The sequence below is a fragment of the Danio rerio genome, chromosome 7 (assembly GCF_052040795.2).
Source record: "Danio rerio strain M-AB ecotype USA chromosome 7, GRCz13ab, whole genome shotgun sequence".
Taxonomy (NCBI): Eukaryota; Metazoa; Chordata; class Actinopteri; order Cypriniformes; family Danionidae; genus Danio; species Danio rerio.
The window spans coordinates 15,471,531-15,495,000 of record NC_141027.1 but is presented as its reverse complement, the minus strand read 5'-3'; the positions used below and the strand labels follow the sequence as shown (position 1 = coordinate 15,495,000).

Genomic DNA, 23,470 nt, shown 5'->3' with positions numbered 1-23,470 from the left:
TCACTATCAGGAGAAAAAAAACACACAAGCAGGAAAAACACATTGGATCATTTTCCCCCAAAAACGTTGATGAACGGACACAGAACAAGGATGTGTTTGTGCTCTGTTGGCGCCATGATTCGATAAAGGGTGTGAAGTCAAAACAGGCCGACTGTAGACACGGATATAACAAACACACTAAATACAGGCTAAAACTGCCATAGCAAAAATCAACAAAAAAAGAGTGATATCAACTTTGAAAAAATAAACAAATAAATCAAGCGGCTGATGAGCATAGCTTCACATGATCCCTTTTCTCTAACAAAAAATATATGAATAAGAAAATTTAATTAAACTAAAATTAAAATGTTTGTATGCAACGAAAATGCATTTATAATTTCCAATGCTTATTGAATATATTATTTAAATACAAATTAAAAGAATATTCGCAATTAAAAATACTGCGATTGAACCAATACATACAGTTGAAACCAGACGCTTACTTGCACTCTAAAAAAAGAAACATAACCATTTAAAAAACAATGTTTGATGGTAAATCATACTAAACGTTTACTATTATAGGTACGTTAGTCCATTTAAATGAGTCAAATTCGTGGGCTGTCTTGCTCGCACAAGCTTTTTCAACTCTGCCCACAAATTTTCTATAGGATTGACATCAGGGCTTTGTGATGGCCACTGCAAAACTTTCACTCTGTTGTCCTTAAAGCACAGTTTAACTAATTTGGCAGTATGCTTAGGGTCATGGTCTTTAATTTCCTGGCTGATGTCTTGAGATGTTGTTTCAGTATTTCTATATAATGTTCTTTCTTTATGATGCCATCTATGCTGTGAAGTGGACCAGTCCCTCCTGCAGCAAAACAGCCCCACAACATGATGCTGCCGCCCCCATACTTCACATTTGGGATGGTGTTCCTAGGCTTGTAAGCTTTCCCATTTGTCCTCCACATGTAACACTGGTCATTATGGCCAAACAGTTCAATCTTGGTTCCATCAGACCACTGGACATGTCTCCAAAAATTTGTCTTTTTCCCAGTGTAATTTAACAAATCGTAATCTGGCTTTTTTGTTGATTCTAGCTTGTTGATTTTACCATGTTGTCACACAAGGAAGCAGTCTGTTTGAGGTTTTCCTTGAATACTATTCTACAGTTGTGCCTCCAATTAACTCAAATGTTGTCAATTAGCCAATCAGAAACTTCTAAAACCTTGACATCATCATCTGAGCTGTTTCAGAGGCATAATAATCTTATTTTACAGTATGTAAACTTGACTTTCAAGAAAACTTAAAACAATTTTTCAAAAAATATCCCTCTTATTGTTCTGCTATTAGGCATAACAGAAACAAATTTGATAATCCTAACTTAGCTAAAAGAGAAAAAGTTTAGTCACATTAACATCTGAATTTTTTTTTTAATGGTTGTTTGCCTTTTTATACAGTAAACTTCTGGTTTCAACTGTACAAAGCAAAACATCTCCTCCATGCAGTGACGGCTATAACTTCCCATCTGACCCCGTTTTCTCTCATTCATAAAATGGCTGTTACGCTTCCAGCTGCTGACGTCCAGTTTCGGGGGGAGCGAACACAGCATGTTTCTGCAGTTGTTCAGGGGAAATCATCTTTTTTTGGGAACAGGCTGTTATAAAAGCCTACAGTGCCTGAATCTAATATCTTTCTCCAAGCCTTTTCCACCGTTCCTCAACAATGATGCTTTGATAACAGCGTGAGCTTTATGTTACACCTCTCATTTCAGCCAAGACAAAACGTGTAAAAAGGCAGACGTTTTAGAAGGCCTACAGGAACAGATCTGTCAGACCGATACCAAAACAAGAAAGACTATTCACAGGTAGAACATTTCGAAAGAAGACACTTGATGTACGTAATTTCTGCACCTCGAAAAAGGTTGCTAAGGTGTTGCTATGTGGTTGCTAGGGCTTAGTTAAGAATTCCATTTATAAATGTTCAAATAACTGACATTTAAACAGACTTTTATATTGGCGATGGTGTGAATTTCATTGTATACATGATTTAATAATAGGTTTAAAAAAAACACAGACGTTTTTTTTTTTAAATATAGGTTTAAAATAGGTTTATTTTTAATCATGGTGATGCTTTGGGTTAAATTTTAACAGTATATGGTGCTCTAGACTAGTTTTCAACAGCAGATGTTGCTCTAGGCTAGATTTTAACAGCAGATGGAGCTCTAAGCCAGTTTTTTTTAACAGCAAACGGTGCTCTAGGTTATTTTTTAAAAGAAGACGGCACTCTAGGTTCATTTTTATTCATGATGGTGCTCTGTAATAGATTTTAACAGTATATGGTACTCTAGACTAGTTTTTAATAGCAGACTGAGCTCTAGGCTACATTTTAACAGCAGATGGCACTCTTGTTGCCCTGTTGATGCAAGGTCAGAGGAGAATGGCCAGACTGGTTCCAGCTGATAGAAAGGCAACAGTAACTCAAATAACCACTGGTTACAACCGAGGTCTGCAGAAGAGCATCTCGGAATGCACAACATGAACCTTGAGGCAGATGGGCTACAGCAGCAGAAGACCACACCGGGTGCCATTTCTGTCAGCTGGGAACAGGAAACTGAGGCCACAATTCACACAGGCTCACCAAAATTGAACAATAGAAGAAAAACAATCCCTGGTCGGATGAGTCTTGATTTCGGCTGTCAAGTAAGGTACTAGTAAGGTGTACCGAATAAAGTTTGAGTGTATATCTGACAATAAAACTAGGTATTGGAAATATTTGCTAAGCGTTTCCCAAAATGTCTTAAACTAGTTAGATGAACTTCTAGAAAGTCAATTGTTTTCCAACTAGAAAGCATTGGACATCACAAGTCCACTGTGTTGCAGCTGAAGGTCTCTGATCCGTCCACCTAAGCTGAATGAATCTATTTTTGATTAAAATCAATGCTTCTGCAGTGTAAAATAAAGTCAGTCTCTAATTTCATGTTTCATATATGAATCAGCTGTTTTGACAAATCACTTGAATGAACCGAGACTTCTTCAGCACCTACTGTGAACTTTCATCCACAACAGCCAACACAAAAACACACTCGGTAAAATATCAGGGCTCGAAATTAACTTTTTTACTTGGTAGCACCGGTGCTCCCAACTTCAAAAATTTAGGAGCACCAGAAAAAATTTAGGAGCACCCACCAAAAATGATTGAGCACCGCTGCAAATTGTATTTTAAGGGAGATATTGTATTTTAAAACAACATCAATTAGGACTAACAAAAACCAGAAACAACTATAATTAATGCTGAGATGACATTGATATTTGTGTGCAATAATTCCAAAATGTGTATGTCTAATAATTCTAGAATATTAATGATGATGAAAATGACAATAATAGTAACAATGAATTACATTTCTCATCATCATGCTGCCTTGAATGTGCTTGAATGTAAGTTATCTGCTATAAAAAGTCTGTTACTTTCTGAAAAATGTATAGTTTGCATCGAACAAAAATGAAGCATTGCAGTAAGAAATATTTATTTTGTACTGCTAAACAGCATATATATGCATGTCAGTTTAATAAATAATATTTCAGCTGCAAAACAAACAAAAGATTATAATAAAATATTAAATTCAAGGCTGAAAGCTGCAAAACAGTCATCAGTAACTAAAAAAAATATATATATACATCTCATGAAAGAATAGGCAAAAGAAAGTAAGTAAAGTCTCACTTCTATCACTCTTTAAAAGTTTTGGTTTCAGTTTGTGTCAATTTAAATGTTCCGTCTGAGCTGATTTTCATTTTTCTGTGTTTGTGGAAAAGCAGGCGAGTCAGCTGACCCAATTTATGAGCAGGTTGAGCACCAGCGCAATACCGCTGTTTGTTATGAGAGGCAGTTTCAGTGTAAACTTAGTAAAGGCGAGCTTCTTTGGCGATGATACAGTATTAGATTTGACTTTTAGCGGACATTTGCGCTGAACACGCAGTGAATGCAACGCATCGAGATTCGACCACCTTCTCCGAAAAGCACATACTCGATTGATCTCAGCTGGCGGATCAATATTCACCATGTGTCATGATCGCTCTCATCTGCGTCTCAACTTTAGGTGGGGTTTGCACTTTGCAAACCTGTGTGCTTTAAGTTTTTACACTTTAGCCGTTTGCATTTCCCGTGGACATAAAAGCTCCCTCCCTGTCATCTAACAGTGAAAAGCCTTGAGTGATTGACAGCTAATATGAACCAATATAGCGGCAGGGAAGAGCGATTTAGCACGTTTTTTAAAAAAATCAAAACAGGTCGCACTAATGCGCCCAAATATATTATGAAGTCGCATCGATTAATTTTCGGGCGCATATGCGACCAAAATGGTCGCAATTTCGAGCCCTGAATATGTAAAGGTTACAAACACATGACACAAATCCTTAGGTCATCATTATCATTAAACCTTAGAACCTTCATACCCAAGATTAGCGTTTTTAAAGTACACAGACGTATTTCGCTTGTGTTAGAGTTTGCTGGAAGTGTTGAGGCGTCCGCTATGTGCACAGAGCAGACTCACAAACTCGCACACATGGGAGCTTTCATGCAGCAGTATAAATATTTTAGCTGCTAATTATGGTGAAGGGGCACAGACATGGGGCCACATCACGCTTGTTTGTTTGTGTGTGTATTTATGTATAAGTATATCTATGTATTATACAATTGAAGTCAGAATTATTAGCCCCCCCTGTGTATTTTTTCCCACAATTTCTGTTTAATGGAAAGAAGATGTTTTTCAAAATATTTCTAAACATAATAGTTTTAATAATTTTTATCTTTGTCATATTGACAGTACGTAATATTTTAATAGATATTCTTCAAGATAATATTCATCTTAAAGTAGCAATTAGGCTCAATCCCAATACTATTTTTTTACCCCCACCATATCTCCTTCCCCTTGGCCCTTGAAACAGAGTGTGAAGGGGAAGAGCTTCAAAATGTACCCCTAAAAAATGAGACAGCACTACAACACCAGCACACGTCATCATACGTCACCGCAATCTCTTACTTCATATGAGATCAATGACGGCGACTGTTGTAGTTATTTCAGTTGCGTTATTTTTTTGGTATTTATCTTCAGGAAATCACTGAAGGCAGCAATATCATGTTATCATAATGATATAATGTGCTAATAAGATTGTAACCATACTGTGCATTTACACTGTGGCCATATTCATCTATATAAAGACAATAAAACATCATTAACATTACACCAGACACTGTAAAAAATCCATTCCCAGCCACTAGATTAGTCAAGGGATTCCAGCGTCATTGAGTGACAGAATGTGACAGTATGTTGTGGGACTGCTATAAAGGAGTTGTTATTATTAGAGATTCTAGATATCGAAATTTAGCAGGTTTTATTTCAGCGGTTAAAAGCATGACGGTACAACATGAACGGTGTTATGAATGTATTAAAACATTGTTGGCTGTACAAATGTGTAGTAATGACAAAAAAATACTAATTTATGCATTACCTGACTTCCGTGTGCAGCCATGTTGCCGTTGTGGCTGTTGTTTTCTGTTAAATAATTTGTACCCCTTGGTTTTGAGTGTGGTCCTGGAGGACTATCGAGCATTCTTAGCCCTACGCCTTCAAGCTAAAGAGAATTGGGACACCCCTAGCCCTTCACGTGAACTTGCAAAGCAAGGGGTAGGGGTAAGGGGAAAGGCTAAGGGGGAGAATTGGGATTGGGCCTTAAGGGCTTAACTAGGTTAATTAGGTTAGCTAGGCAAATGAGGAAAATTATTGCATAAGGTGTTTTGTTCTGCAGACCAGTGATCCATATCCCCCAGGCCATGGACCGGACCTTGGAACTACTGTTACAGGGCCGCATAAGAAATCATTCATTTCTTCTAAACAATTTTTTTTTTTAAATCTTTTATTTTGATAAATGACTATTTTCTCTTGGTTATATCTCGGTCGCTTGAGCGCCCAAAATGCTAGCAAAATGAGTTTGATATTGACATCTTTAGAACGTTTCTTTTGTGAATGGAAAGAGCCCAGTGAAGGACCCATGAACTACTAAAAAATGGATCCGCAACCCATTTGTCAACAAATCAGGTGAATCCAGCACATCTGTGCAAGAAGATCAACTGCTGGAGATCGCAAATGACGATGACCTTAGGGGCTGATCACATCTACTCTGTGTGCAAGTTCCAATGGAAGTACACAGGTTGCCCGCACATATTGTGAGCGATGCATCTCACATCTTCTAGGCGCACCTATAGTAGTTGAAAACATCTATATCAGAGTTGCAGCAATGCTTTGTCAGCTTGTCATTTTCTGGAAAAACGGTTGATAGTCACCAAGCAAGAAAAATCGTCAAGTATGGACCAGTCCGCGGTGATAAAAATGTTGGGGACCACTGCTGTAGACAATCAAAAAAGGGGGCTAAGGGGCTAATAATTGACCTTATTGACCTTATTGACCAATTGATGTTTTTTTTTTTTTAATTTTTAACTGTTTTCATTCTAGCTGAAATATAGCAAACAAGACTTTCTCCAGAACAATTGATATTTTAGGAAACACTGTGAAAAAATCCTTGCTCTGTTAAAAATCATTTGGGAAATATTCTGAAAAAGAAATTCGCATAAGGGCGAGTCATTCTGACTTCAACTGTACATACCTATGCATGTACATATATACATGTGTGTGTATGCGTATATGTGTTGCATTTTGACGGCAACGCAAGTAACCGAAAAGGTTGGCAGAACAGGACCAGCACAAAAAGCTTTTTCAAAAGGCCGGAAAACGAGAGGAGCTCCAGGGTCTTTGTGGGATCTCCATGCTGAAGCCACACAGGTCGGTCTGTGTGCTGAGAAACTAGGCCACAGTGTTTGTCACAGCAGCAGCAAGGTGAGGGGGCTTCTGGGTAGAGGAGCGGAAGGGAGACGGTAAACGCACCCAAATAACCTCGTCTCTCACTTCGCCTACTACCTGGCAAAGGCCTCGGCTACACACTCCTAGCAAATTCCACAGTCCGGCTACATACAGTTCATACCTGTGTGAGGCCACAGAGAGAATGCAGGAGTCACTGCGCTAAAAGAGACGCCTGTGTTACGAGCATCCAAAGAGCTGAGAGCGAGGTCGTAACGCATCAGGAATGTGCTTATGAGATCTTTATGAGGACGAAAAAGGCCAAGCCAAGGCAAGCCAGAGTCGTCTGGTTATCTGTCTGCATGATAGCTGCAAAATTAAGACTTAGATGAGGATAAGGCTACTTTTCTAGCATTGCAATTTAAAACATAAAAGTAACAGTATAATACTGTTTACCACAGTATAATGGTAAAACATATAGTAATACTTAAGAATACTGACCCAAAGCCAATTTCTACTTACATTTGGTGTGTAATGGCTAATTTTGGAAGAAACTTCATCTTTTGTATAAATTCTTTACAGTTTTACAGTGTTTTTTACAGTCTTTATTTGTTTTTTTTACAGTAACATCCACCCAATGCAAACTGGTAGGTGTTCAATTAAAAAAAGAAAAATACTGGGAGGAAGCTAAATTTTTATATTTTATAAACACTTTATTTGGCATAAACCTAAAACAGTTAATTAAACAGATATTGTTCATATTTTTCAATAATTAATCAACCAGTCGATCAATGGAAAAATGGTAGAATTTCTGTTATATTATTTTATTTGATTTATAGTTTATTTGGCATAAACCTAAAATAATTAATTTAACAAATATTGGTAAAATTTTATAATCAAACAACCAAATCAACCAATGATTGACCAATCGATCGACCAACAAACCAATTGGTCATCCAACCAACCAATCGATCACCCAATTGAGATACCAAATCCACCAATCAATGAACCAATCAACCAATCGATGGACAAATCAACTAATTGATCAACCAATCAACCAAATAATCAACCAAATCAATCAAATGTTTGACAAATCAATCGATCAACCAATCATTCAACTACTATACCAATCAATCGACAATCAATCAAACGACCAATCAACCAAATCAACTAATCGGTCGACAAAATCAACTAATCCATCAACCAACAAATTGATCGATCGACCAATCAACCAACCAATCGATTTATTTAATCAACCAATCTATCAACTAATCGATGAATTGATTGACCAATCAACAAATTGATTGAACAATCAATACACCAATCATTATCATATCAACAAATCGATTGAACAATCAATACACCAATCATCCTACCATATCAACCAATCGATCAACCAAATCAACTAAATGATCAACCAACCAACAAATCGATAAATCAATTTTTCAACCATCCAACCAACCAACCAACCAACCAGCCAATCAACCAATCGATCAACAATGAACCAATCAATCGACCAATCAATCAACCAAATCAACCAATTGATCGACCAACCAACCAATCAATCGGCCAATCAACCAAATAATCAACTAAATCAACCAATCAATCGACCAACCAACCAATCAATCAATCAACCAATCAATCCACCAATTAATCTACTATCAACCAATCGATCACCCAATCAAGCAATGATTCAATCAATCCATCAATCTACCAAATCAGTCAATAGATCGACCAATCAACCAAATGATCAACAATCAACCAAATCAACACAGTTAGTTTGAAAAATACCAAAATATTTTTACATATATATAAATATATGGAAAAAAATAATACTAAAAAGACTTGGAAGATGGAAAATATTATAATAATATTATTTTAAAACAAACACAAAAACATCATATTTCATCACAGATAACAGCTAAAAATATATTTGATGCTGATAAGTGCTTTTGTGATGCACAAAAAAAATTTATAAGAAAATACAAATATTAAAATAACTTCTGTGAAGCCTAATACTAGCATTATTTTTCAAATAGTCAACAAATCAAATCAATAAATCATACTAATGTTAGTTAACCAAACTAAAAGAGATTTTGATGATATTTCCCATAACAAAAAATAATAATCAACAGATTAGAGCCAATATAATTCGGTAATATTTAATGTATATATAATAGGGATGTAACGGTATTGTAAATACCGTCATACCGCAATATTAAATTTTTTCGATATTACCGAAGTCGCATGACTCGGTAAAACTATAGGTCTTCTGAGAAAATTTGCTCAGGCGAATAAAGCGAACGGGAGCTAGCTGAAACTACATTTCCCATCAGCCCCGGCGTGGCCATAATCCTTTGCGGTCTGTTGTCGCTACAGATCCAGTAATGCGGAAATGGAGTGTGCTGCTAGGAGCGGAGATGAAAAAAAGATGGAAATGATCGAACCTAAAGCGGGTGTTGTCGCCGCGCGCGTGCTGAATAGCGGTGCTGTCGCGCGCGTTCTGATCAGCTGTGTTGTGGCGCGCGTATTGTAAAGCGCCTAGGCGGGGTTGAGCGCGCATACTCAAGAGAGGTGTTGTCGCGCGCCTACTGAAGGGCTGGACTGGACAGAGGTTGTGTCGCGTCGCGGGGGCACTTTTGATCGTTTTGGAAGGGCTTTTTCTATCCAAGACTAAAAAGGGCATGTGCACTGCACAGGTTGAGCCCTATGTGTGCACGTGCCTGCAAGTTGGGGAATACGACTAATAGCAGTCATGGGGACTGCAGAAACACAGCACACTGTTCAGATTGATGCAGACATTGACTTGTACCGCAAAGAGACCTCTATCTCACTCATGGTTTGTCTTCTCAAGTGGGGGAAAGACAATGCACAACGTTACCCCACTGCTGTCAACATGGACCAAGTCATATCTCTCTTGTCCCAGAAACCTCAGTCCCAAATGAGAGGGGTTTTTTTCTGTTGCAGGGGACATTGTAAATACCCAGAGATACCAGCTTTTACCAGATTATATTTATATGATAATTTTCCTTTAAACCCATCTCTATCTAAGTGAGTGAGTGATTAAATGTTGAATGTGATGAGTTTTCAACAATACTAAATTGAAAATTTATTTTTTTACATGGTTTAATAATTTTTTGTTATTAAAATTGAAGTTAGTGTTTCAAAGCTTACAGATAGATGGCTAATTTGTATGTCATTGACACTTTTGGCACTTTTTTGGAGTATTTTCAAAAGTTTTTTTTTTCCTGTAAATGATTCAATAAATACCGTACCGTGACATTCATACCGAGGTATTACCGAACCGTGAAATTCTGATACCGTTACATCCCTAATATATAATATATAAATAATATATAAATATATAATGTATATTTAGTGATGTACAATACAAGTAATAAAAAACTATTAATTATTAACATTTTTATTTTTTAAGTCACCAAATTTAAATAATCCTACTTTTTTCAAAAATATAACAAAGATGAATTATTTATAGCTCCGCACAATTTCACAGCCTGTACTTCAGCAACGGGCATTTAAAAAAACCATTCCAGGCGACCACAAATGGAAAATAATTTAAAATGACAATCTAAATAACAGATCTAAAATTACACTGACTTTTTTATATATTCGACGCCAACCCAATGCACCTTAACTCGTTGATGGTATTGAAGCCTGAGGACTCACAGTACGAGCCCAGATGTTGGCAGTAAGTCACAGGTGTAAGTAGAAAGCAGAAAATAAGCCCCTGTTCTCCTCAAGCACTTCAAAGGGATCTTCACTTAAACCTAAGTGTTTCCCTGAGGCTTCCGAGCCAGAGACAGGGGTTTTAATAAAGAGCATGAGAGCTTCATGATGGTAATTACAGAATGGGCAAGAGCAATAAATCCCACTTAAAGGGCCGTGTGAGGGTTTTATCCAGGATGGGGAACAGGAAGAAACCATCAGGACAGGATATGAGGCAAGGAGGGTTTATCATTACTACCTTCAAAAGAAGAGCAAAGACACATCGTAATGTACTGGAACAAACAAACACACCGTAAATGACAAACACCTCCAGTCCTCTTGACTTTTTAGAGGAGCAAAACAAAAGTAAATCAAAAACCTACAGGAAAGAATTGTGAGGCTCATAAACTGAGAGAACATAACACTTTTTAATGGTCGTTTTTCTGATGGGAAAGCAGCCCAAAACCGGTTATGTATCCAATTTTACCACACGTGAAATCTGTATTAATAATTATGGGTTGCACTTCCGGTTTGAGGATATCCAGAAAACTGACTGGCTATGTGCTTTATTTCTATCCCTATTTCTATCCCAAATAAATTTTGCTTAGGGATGCTCATCTCGTTAAATTTAACTGATCAGTTGATCACTGGTCGCTCACTTACCAAATCTGTAGACACAGGACAATCCCCAGCAACTAGAGCCGCGTCTTTATGAAGAGAATACTACAAGCGAATCCGGATTTCAGCGTTTGCAGATGAGAACAGCTCTCAGGTAAACAATGTTCCTCCTTAGACACGTAAGTTATTGTTGTTGAGCGTCGCGTACACTGTTAATCCACACGTGACTCCAGCTGCGCTCTCACAGAGAGAAAATGAAAACGAAACTTAACTGTAGCAAACTATAAAAGCAACACTTCACGCTTGTTTTGCCAACACAACGTGGCGTCTCTGTGGTGTAAACACGGTGACACTAATGAATATTAATGAAGTTGCACAATAGAGCTCGCTGATTGGTTTGAACCAAGCCTTACTCATGCATTAATGCATCACACTGTAAGACGTAATAAGACACACTCTGGCACAGACGCCCAGTCTGCACGCTGGAATACACGCTATTATGTCATGGCCGTGACGCAGCTTCAAAAATTAGTTTCAAACAGGAAGTACGAATTTGCTTGAAATAACGCAAAAACAACCAATTTACACTTTTTAGTGAAATATAGGTGTCCTAATAGTGTTTTTAGCAGAGTGGGACACATATACGACTGTCAACAGCTCAAAAAATGTGTTTTGGTGTTTCGTGACCCTTTAAAAATGACCCAATGTGAATATAAAAGCAACTTCAGCTCAATAAAGCAGGCTAGGCCAAATAGCGCTATTTACTGATGTTTTGTTGTTAAACTAAATATGAATCTACATTATCGATGCTGTAAAAGGACCTTATGGAACTGAAAATAATCACATCAATCTTTCACCGGGAGATTTCAGTGGCTGAACAACACGTCTATGCATACAAGTCATTCATAACAGAACACAATCTAACATAAGCGTAGCCTGACTAAAATAGTTTTAAAACAGAACATTACCTGTCTAACAGTAATACTTAAGCTATGGTGTCGTCCTTCCTCCAGCGTGCTAAAGTAACTCCAATACTGATTCAAGATTTTCAAAAGTTTCAATTCAGCATTTGATTACTCCCGGTCTGTGATTGTCTCGTAGACGCGCGGCGCTTATGCAGGCGGGCACAAGCTAATGGCGGATCTGTGTGAACAGATGCGCAGAAGTCTGAATCTACATCTGCTGACAGACAGTTTGAGCTGCTTATTGGAATTATGGGTGATGTCGGTCTGATAATATTTCATTGGATGAACATTTTTTATTTTTATGCCTTATCCAAAATATAAAAATACATATAAATACATTCAGATCATTTACTTTAATCATTAGTATTGGACTGTGAAGAGACTTTCAACCAGCACAACAACAAATGCTTCTGAAGACAATCACCTACTGCACCTTTAATCGGTAGTGGAAATATTTGATGTTTTTAGAGTTTTTGTAGTTGTTTAGAGTTTACTATCATTATTCAATCAAAGCATCATCGCTGTAGGAAAATAATAGTGTCACTGGAAAACACAAAGTTGAATGTGTTTCTAGTATTATAACAAAAAAGGTCTGTACAGCTATAAAACACCATAACCAATGACAATTACAACATCTTTGCTTGATCAAGTAAACACTGAACTTTTCACGGCATGGATGATTAAACAACACACAATAATTGTCATATCTTTATATTCCAACTGTCAAGGCTTTTTTTTATTATTATTTAAGGATATACAACATGGTTTCAATGAATAAACACCATCATCTGTTGCTTGCCTGATGTATTCGGTAACATAAACGTAAGCAAATTCTAAGAATTTTTCAACTTCCCAAAGGGGAACAGTACGTCCAGGACGCACACCAAACAAAGACATCTGTACTATCAAAACACAAACTAACTTCACAACAAATGTAGTTTCCATAGAATGTGGGTTGTAGTCCAATACTCTGTGTTTTGATATATGACAGAGGACTATTCATAAATACTGGATGAAACTCTTTAAAAATAAATAAATAAATAAATAAAAAAGCCATGAATGTCAAAGAGGTTAGGATTTGTACTTTTACTTGAAAATATTTGAATTTTCTTTTTTGTTTTCTTTTATTATAATAGGGAGAGAAAAAAAGATTACTTGTTTAAAAATGAACTAAAATACACTCACTGGCCACTAAATTAGGTACACCAATTGCTCGCTATACGCAAATTTATAATCAGCAGCAGCTCAATGCATTTAGGCATGTAGACATGGTCAAGACGATCTGCTGCAGTTCAAACAGAGTATCAAAATGGGTAGGAAAGGTGATTTTGAACGTGGCATGCCAGACGAGCTTGAGTGAGTATTTCAGAAACTTTTTTTTTGCCATATCGCCCAGCCTTGTGTAATGGTGCAATCGTGTCAAAGCCACTACCACAGAGTATTGTTGCTGACCATTTCCCTCCCTTTTTGACCATAGTGCACCCATCTTCTAGGTTCTACTTCGAGCAAGATTGTCATGCCTTGTCCAATCGCGAATCATCTCAGACTGGTTTCTTGAAGATGACAATGAGTTCACTGACTGTACTCAAATGGCCTGCACAGTCACCAGATCTCCTTCCAATAGAGCACCTTTGGGATGTGGTGGAATGGGAGATTCGCATCATGGATCTGCAGCTGACAATTCTGCAGCAGCTGCGTGATGCTATCATGTCAATATGGACCAAAATCTCAGAGGAATATTTCCAGTACCTTATTGAATTTATGCCAGGAAGGATTCCATCAGTTCTAAAGGCAAAAGGGGGTCCAACCCGGTACTAGTAATTGTACCTAATAAAGTGGCCAGTGAGTATATATACATAACACAAAAATATAAAATGTAAAACGTAAATGAAATGAAATTAATTGAAAAGATTACTTAAATTGATTGCAAGAAATGTCACCAGTAGTACCTACTACAAATACACTCTGAAACTGCTGGGTTGCTGTAACTAAACCTGGAGTCAAACATAGACAAACTCAACCACTGGGTTAAAAAAAGGGTTTACCTTAAATATATCATTTACATTTTTACATTGAAATAAAAAGTGCTTTAGTCAGTAAGAGACAGCTTCTTCTGTATACCTGTATTATTATTATTTTGCCATTTTATTAGTATTTGAAATACGATGATGCAAGTGGCCACAAAAGGAAAGATGTGGGAAAGCAAAAACAAAACAAAAAAAACAGACAATTTTAGTCTGTCCCAGCATCAACTATACATGCAGCATTCCTGAAGTCCTGAGATCACGCTGACCTCTTCCATTGACTGTAAATGATAGATGTGAGAGCTCCAGAACTCCCTAAACTCTTTCACTCAAACATGTGAGAGAAAAGCCAGAGATCAGAGCTGGAATAAGAAGATGTGGCCTCCGTACAATGAGTATTCCTCTGCTAATGTACAATCAGCAAGATCAATTGACGAAAGCTTTGAGAATCCACTGCAATTTTCACAATAGTCCAAACAGATTGCCCATTTATAAAGTCTGACAGTGTAATGGGAAGAGCAGAAGAGAATTCTCTGCTTTCACCAAAGTTACATTATACCTGAAGTCATAAACCTGTCAAGTATTACCCAAACAGTAGATAGTTTTGAATGTGCTAGGTAGGGCTGTGCAATTAATCGAAAATCCGATTTCGATTTTGGCTTTTAACGATTATGAAAAGCCATTAATCGAGATAACCGATTACTCCATCACGTACCGCCCCCTTTCCAGTTGTACACGTGTGAAAACTCTTTGCCTCTGCAAAGCTCAGTTCCACGTGAAAATTACTAAAAGCATGTGCTGTAAGGTAACTTTTGCAGCACGGGATGCGCATCATTCATCATTTTAAAAGCGCAAAGGAGCACGTGCTGTTGTGTGTGTGCGCGCCGTGTCTGGCCTCGGACAGGTAGCGTGTGTGTGTGTGTTTGCGCACGCACCGTGCTTAGCCTCAGAGAGCACACACACATCTAACGCGATCTTAATGTGAGCGCTTTAATGGTCAAATACATGAACATTTGTGTCAGAGCGCTGTGTTTATTAATTATTCATATTAACCCCCATTTGTGTAATAAACTAACAAGTTGAGAATCAAAAGACACGTGAAAGAGAAACCATATCAGAGCCGCACTATTCTTAAAGTGACAGCGTGCGATATTCCTGCTCCTGCCGACTGTTTTTATTATTAATCAATAATAAAATCAAAAATACAGTGAAGATGCTTAAAGCACAGTTTAAACATAACAGATTTAATAACTCATTTCTAAAAACTGATTACTTTCATCTATGCTATGATGACAGCACATTATATTTTACACATTATATTTATAGATATTTTTCAAGATACTAGTATTCAGTGACATTCAAAAGCTTAATTTGGGTAAATAGATAAGTCATTGTATAACAGTAGTTTCTTCTGCACACAATCAAACATATATATTGCTTACAGGGGCTAATAATATCGAGCTATTATAGGTTTCAAAATATTCAAACCTGCTTTTATTCTAGCTGAAATAAAATAAATATGCCTTTCTCCAGAAGAAGAAAATTTTATAGGAAATACTGTAAAAAAAAAAAACTCCGTTAATCATCATTTGGGAAATATTTATATATAAAAATAAATTCACTGGAGGATGAATAATTTTGACTTTGACTGATAATTGTTTTAAATAATCGTGATTAAAATTATGACAAAAATAATCGTGATTATGATTATGATGATAACAGCAGTAAAGAAATAGAAATTATTCTAATTGGATTAAAGCAAGTTTATTTCCCTCATTTCAAATGTTAAATATGTTGACAGATTCATTTCTGATCCCTTAACTCTGTGATGAGGGACTTTGGAAAACATAAACATATGTTATGGGCCATTAGAAGTAAAATCCCTTTTCATACATCTTTATCCTCCATTTTTGTCCATCTACCATCATGTTCTATCATCCATCCATGTTTTGTCCATTCCTTTTCCTTCATTCATAATCCATCATTCGCCACTATCCATTAATCAATATATCAAACTATCATCATTTCATGCAACAAACCAATCATTTCCATTAACTGATGGCTACCACTATTCTTATAAAAATCCAAGAATCAAGACATTCGAATTAAAAAAGTTCTTCTAAACCACACACATTCCTGCAGTGAAGGCTCCTTACATTCAAATTCTTATAAAAAAAAAAAAACAAGTCCATATGATCTTTGAAACCAACACAAAAAAAAAGTCATACGCAAGAGAAAGTTTCTAACATTCTGTTGTGAAATTACTTGGATGCACTTAAAAACCCACTGATACCACACCAGAATCTCTGGCGATTCCCAAGAATGTGTGTGTAAAACATTACGCAGGATCGGATCCGAGAAACACAGATTTTCCCCTTTTTTCTAGCTCTATTGGAAAGAATGTCCCCCTCTCTAATAGCTCAACTATTTATTTTTAATCAAGTCAAATTAACAGCGGCGATCCTCTATCTCTCAGATATGTAATGTTTGCAATACTCATCTATTTTCCCCCCTCAGCCACAGCTGCACACTCAAATGTGTTTACTGGAAGAGGGCATCTACGTGCAAATTTCACCGGTCATCTGTTTGGTGTGGGCACAGCATTACAACCCCCACCACACTTCCAGAGTTTGTTTACTTTTGCGGTGAGCAGTCCAGTAAAACATTGTGTTCGGTTTCGTCACTCAACGGCCAAGTGCTAATCATGCCGTCCTGGCAGTTTCACATACCACCTCCTCACCATCTGAAAGAGGGGACTTCCAACTCCACGCACAGATTTACTCCTCACACTTGCAAGCTACCACTTAAAATGCTCTAAAGCCAACAAGAACGATGTTCACACACATCTGACTTACATAATATGATGTTTTTCCCAAGCAAAATGGGATATTTTGCAATTCTTAAGGCTCCTACACATTGGGACGCTTTTCGTTTTCGCTTATCGTCAGCGTTTTACGAGACGTTTTTCCGTATTTAAACCCAAGCGATTTTCACTGGCGTCAAGCAGAAGAGTATGCAAAATCACCCCTTGACGTTACACAACTTTAAGCTTCTGACACCCGCTTATAACACAAGAGGAAGAGAGGAAGTTCACACGCTTGTTGTTAAAGTTACTGGTGACTCGAACAACCATGAATGGTTGAAGCAGCAGCTCCAGCTCTAGCGATGAAGAAATGATTATTGTTCACAGAGCAATGAGCAGCTCCACGTTCATATCGCCTCTGGGCATCTTCTTCAGTGTGCGCTCGCATTAACATGTTTACGCTAGAGCGCCTCCAAGTGCTGTTTAATGTAATTTCAGCAGCAAAAAACGTCTCGTCATGCACGGGTCTTATGGGCGGCCCATGCAAGTGAATGGGCTTAAAAACCAACCTGTAGGGCACACACTGTTTTGCTCTCCATATGCACCAGACACCTTCTTATTAGAAGCCCAGACTTCTAGGAAAACTTTGTGCAATACTGGGTGTGCTCCACACAGGTGAGTGGGATTGACAAACCACTTGTAGAGCACATTGTTTCCCTCTCCACATGCACCAGACACCTTCTTATTAGAAGCCCATTCTTCTTGGAAAACATTGTGCAATTCCGAGTGTGCTCTACAAAGGTGAGTGGGCTTGATAAACCACCTGTAGGGCACACGCTGTTTTTCTCTACATATGCACCAGGCACCTTCTTATAAACTTATTTCACGTGGTCGCCATTTTAAAAAACGAAAGCAAGGCTGCGGTGAGAAGAAAGCCAGAGGTAGAGGATCAGCATTGTAAACATTGTAACAGCATGCGGTGGACAACAAACCTCCAGCTGTTGCCGCAATTTCAAAGTGTAGATGTGGTGTAAACATCACTTTAATATCATTCAGTTAATTTTAATTGAAAAAATTAAAAGCATATTAGGCATCAAACTCCTCCTAGGCTTTAGTTCATGGCAGGAGGTAAACACCAAGGGGAGTTTTTCTTGCTTCAGCCTAGGTAACCTGGTGACTGATAAAACAATGCAGTCCTCTGTAGCACACCCTTGTGTTGTCTGTAATAGTGTTGTCACATTAAATTTCCCGCTAACATTTAAGCACTGTTGAGCGCATTCTTAAACACCTCTGTTTTGCCATAGTATTCACTAGTGCACAACAAAAATTACTGTGATTGGCCGTGAAGGTCATCGGTTCACTGCTTTTTCAACGACTGCAAACACAGATACACGGACACTGGAGCACTTTAAATCCACGAAGATCAGTCGATTTATCAGCAGTCATCAACTTTGATAAAAGCTCACGGTCAGCAGCTCACGTCACGTGTGATTTCCCGGCCGCGAATACAGCATTGTATTAAGACAAAAATGAAATTTTTAGGTAAATTATACCTTATAAATACAGTATGTGACTCTTTTAACATAATTTGGAGGTGTCCATGTCGCTGAGCAATGTATGTGAAACAATGGAAAGACTCGTGCAGCCGCCTTTGCTTCTCTCCTGAACTTGAAAATATGATTGGCAGAATTGTAGAAATGCTGGATTAAGATCATCTAGGGGGTCAAATCGAGATCACAATCTTTTTTCAATTTATTGTGCAGCTCTAGCGTGAGGAAAAGTAAATGACAGACTTTGTAATACCCTAAGGGACTTTGAGTTCTCTTGTTATTTACTGCAATGTCCCCATCTTCACCTTTTCTCTCTGTATATTCACTAGCTTATCATTCCAAGCATCAAGTGGCCATCTCAAATGTCTACTTAGGAACACCAGGTGCTAAGAAATAAACAACATGCAATGGGTTGTTTGGTCAAACATAAATAATCAGTCGTTGGTTGTGGTGTTCAATAAGCAAATGTAAATGCAAACATCTCACACAAACAGATCTGGACTCTCGCAAGGTCAAGACAATGGAGAGCAAGAACAACGGCATGCAAGTTATGATTTATTGCTGCATGCACCATGCAGTGCTATGCCAAGCGCCCGTGATATCTTGCCACGTCAGAGCAACCAGCAATCCGCCATTCCAGAGAGCAGTCTGGGAACTTAAGCACCTGCAGCACCTGCTCGAAAGCAGCTGTGAGAACTGGAGAGGATGAAGCTAGCGGAAGAGAGAGAGCGCAGTGGGTCATATGAGCTGTATATACTGAGCTACAGCTGCACGTGGCTTGTGTTTGTCCAACACCAAACTGTTTCTTAAAGTGAACAACTAATTATGTACAGCATGTGACCTATATGGCTGAATATGCAGTTCCAATATCACAACAAGGGCAAATGCACGCCCTTGTTTTTTGAGTAAACAACAAAGATAGCAATCTGAACACAATTTTTTGAACAATTTTTGTTTGTATTAAAAATCTCAATGGAGTCATGAAAATAAACTAATACTCTTTAGTTGAATGCGCTGTGCATTTTTAAGGGTCCTAGCACCAGCCTACCATACGAAGATGCCAGGCAAGCAGAACCAGAGGGGTTACATAGGGGGGTGAGTGTAATAAATGCAAGCTGAAAGAGTTGTGCAAGTAAACCTCACTCCCCTCGCCTCAACAGGGAAATCAACAAACACTAGAGGGTATGGTTTTCACCAACCTTGTTGAACTCAACTCCCATGCTGGAATGGTTGTTGAAATCCCACTCAGAGTGGAGCGATTCATTTTATTTTTATTTTTTGTTACTGTGTGTTCACACCGAAGGCAACGAGAGCTTCAAAGTAGTCTGTCTGAAGCCAAAATTTACAATGGGAGCCGACAACAATAAGTGGCAATAATCGGCGAAGAGTCAAGAAGCGGCATGGCGCGTCTTCGCAGATGTGGGCATTGAGGAGAGTTGAAATCAAGTCAACTTTATGGTAATGAGCTATGGTTCTGCGGCAAGCAATCAAAATCTAGAAGTCCACCGCTTGAGAGTATTCTAGAGAACACAGGCCTGTGAACTTTGGTTCCAAACTAGGTCGTTCCCAAGGGTTTGAATATTGCGGTCCCAATGTTTTCTTACAGGGACATAAATAAAAAAACTTGCTGGCGAGTTACTCATGTGCAGTAATGTTATACATGTTTTGTTTTTAAGCAGGAATCTCATGCTAACCATAACGACTTTGTCTTTAAAGATAATTTTAAGAATATAGAGGTTAAGCAAACATTCTCGCTAAATGTTAAATACAAGAGTTTTTATTAGAAATTAAAATTCCCAAAACTTCCTACCAAACTTCAAAGAATTTCACAGCCTAGGTGACTCACTTCAAAGACAAAAGTAGACACACCCATGTGGCAAACACTACTAAATTGGTTGTAGTATAAAAAAATTTTTTTTTTAAAAGTGGGAATCTCATGCTAACTATAACGACAGAATAAACTGTATTGCTTCAGAATATTTCAGACATATGGACATATTGTAGGGCTGTCCAATTAATCGAAAATCCGATTTCGATTTTGCCTTATTACTTTAACGATTATGAAAAACCATTAATCGAGATAAACGATTATTGCATCATTTACCGCCCCCTTTCCAGTTGTGCACGTGTTGCTCCTAAAAGCGCGAAAGGCCGCATGATTCTGTGTGCCGCGCACACGCAGAACAGAAGCACGCAGTCAGTTCGGTCTCACTCGCACACTGAGACGAGGAGTGCACACATATCTAAAGTCATCTTAACGTGAGCGCTTTAATGGTCAAATAGGTGTCAAAACGCAGTGTTTAGTGATTATTTATATGTGTAATAAACAAATGAGTTGAGAATAAAAGACACGCGAAAGAGAAACCATTAAAGAGACAGCGCGCGATAATCCTTCTGCGCCTGTTTTTATGATCATTAATCAAACAACAAATGAAGAACATGCCTCTCTGCTCTTGACTGAAGGACTTTTGTAGCTAAAATGTTTTTCCTACAGTGAAGATGCTTAAAGTAGCTTGTTTCATATTTTTATTCTATTGTAATTATTTCTCTTTCCTTTTCAGGGTAGAAAATAACTGTATACAGTTGAAGCCAGAATTATTAGCCCTCCAGAATATTAGCAACCCTCAATTAGTGTAATTAGACAGGTCATTGTATAACAGTAGTTTCTTCTGCAGACAATCGAAAAATATATTGCTTGAGGAGGCTAATATTATAGACTTTAAAATGGGTTTCAAAATAAGCCAAAATAAAAAAAAAGCCTTTTACCAGAAGAAAAAATATTAGAGGAAATACTGTTAAAATTCCTTGCTCTGTTAAACATCATTTGGGAAATATTTATTTTTGTAAAAATTCTGAGGAGCGCTAATAATTTTGACTTTAACAGTAATCGTTTTGAATAATCGTGATTACAATTATGACGAAAATAATCATGTTTATGATAAGTGGAGCAATGCTGCGCCACACGCAACAACTTGGTCTTCCATAGGTAAATGAATCTGATAAAAGGCACGCAACATTTTTTATTTTCATGCAGGAATGTAAGTGATATGCTGATATGCTGCAATGCCCCTTTAAATACAAGATCAATGTAGTAAATTTGGATGCTCTTGCCGCCGGAGATGTGAAGGAAGACACTATTTTGCGTTGTCGTCAGGGCAGAGCTGTGTGTAATGACTCAAAGACAAATGTGCTGTTTGAGTTCAAGTCAAATTTCCTGAAAAGGACAATAAAGTATAACTCAACTCAACTCTAGATTGGTGTAATGAACAAGGTAGAAGATTTTTGCTTTTTGAGAGAGAGAGAGAGAGGGTGGGGTTAATTTAATGGAGGCCAGCGAATAAGACACACACAAATATAACACACTCCTCTGGCTTCAAGACTACTGAATGAAACTAAATACTGTGGCTTTTAACGTCCTGGAGGAATTGGTGCCGTGACCCAGATATGCGTGAAGTGAAGAAACACACATGGGACTTTAAGTCCCAGACTTTAAGGACAGAAGTCTTTAAAGAAAGTTTTAGGAATGGAAAAATTAAGGTAAAGCAAGCATGCTCACTAAAAGTTAAAAACAAGAGTTTGTATTAGCACTTCAAATTCCCAAAACTTCCAACCAATCTTCAGAGAATTTAACAGCCTAGGTGACTCACTTCAAAGACAAAAGTAGACATTTCACGTTGATAAAACTTGTTTTATTTAACATGTGGCAAACAATACTAAATGGGTTGTAGTAACATGGGGATTTTGTGTTAAATGTAAACAGCATACGATGTTGATTGTATTTTGACTTTAACACTGGCATAAAAAAAATTCCCATTTTTGTCATCATTGGTTTAATTGATGCCCTGAGGATGCGAGGTTAAAAGACTAGAGTTTCAAACCGGTTGCAGAGATGAAAGGGTGACTAGCGCACAACAATGAACTCAGTAACTTTCCATCAACTGTGTCCACAACTCAGTCGAGTGAGCACATTAGCAGGGGTGAGCGGAGAGGTGGTGAGCTATTAAACACAGACACGCGTAAACATACTCTGGTATGCTGGATATACACCAACATGGAGTAGGGAGGGAGGGGGTGGGGTGGGATTGGGTCAGCAAGGTTGCTGATATTCTACACAGGTTCAAAACAAACCTTTCACTAGAGGCACTTCTGAGTTTAAGTTGAGGGAACATGTGACCTCCAAATCAAGCGATGTACAAGGTATCTTTAAGCCTCTGTGAAAATCCTGGATCTGTCTGCCCTCCTACCCTAAACTGACTTTTGAACTGAACTAATATGCCAGCAAAGCTTAGACTTTAGGGTTGACGATCAGGTTAGTATGCAACAAGTGAATCCATGGAGAATATCAAAAAAGTAGGGGTCAATATACATTCCAATAAAATTGATGTAAAACAACTTTACTACTCTCTTGTTTTACAAAAAAGCTAATTTCTTGCGTAATTAGTATATTATTTACATTTACGCATTTAGCAGATGTTTATACAAAGCTACTTTCACCAATGAACACACACTCAGAGAGCAGTTGGGAGTTCAGTGCTTTGCCCAAGGGAATCACCTCAGCTTTGATATAGATGTGGATATTCCAACCAACAATCCTTGATGGTACTGGAACTCGTAAGTCATACCGGGACTCTACCCAGTTAAATTTGCATTATCATTGTAACAGTCATTATATGTATATTGAATATGTCCAAAACCTTGTGAATGTGCCCTACACAAGTAACTGAAAGAGGTTTGTTTGGTTCATGTAAAGCATGCCTTCATCAACCTCAATAGACAGCAAGGGTCAGGAGTAGGGCTGCTCGATTTTGGAAAAAATCATAATCACGATTATTTTGGTCATAATTGTAATCACGATTATTCAAAACAATTATCAGTTGAAGTCAAAATTATTAGCGCTCCTGAGAATTTTGCTTTTTAAAATAACTATTTCCCAAATTATGTTAAACAGGGCAAGGAAT

The 23,470-nt window shown here is 37.8% G+C and overlaps 1 protein-coding gene across 2 annotated transcripts in view; it reads right to left on the bottom strand.

Annotated features, from left to right (window-relative positions):
- Positions 1 to 23,470, bottom strand: part of igf1rb (insulin-like growth factor 1b receptor) — a 153,861-nt gene that overhangs the window by 98,575 nt on the left and 31,816 nt on the right.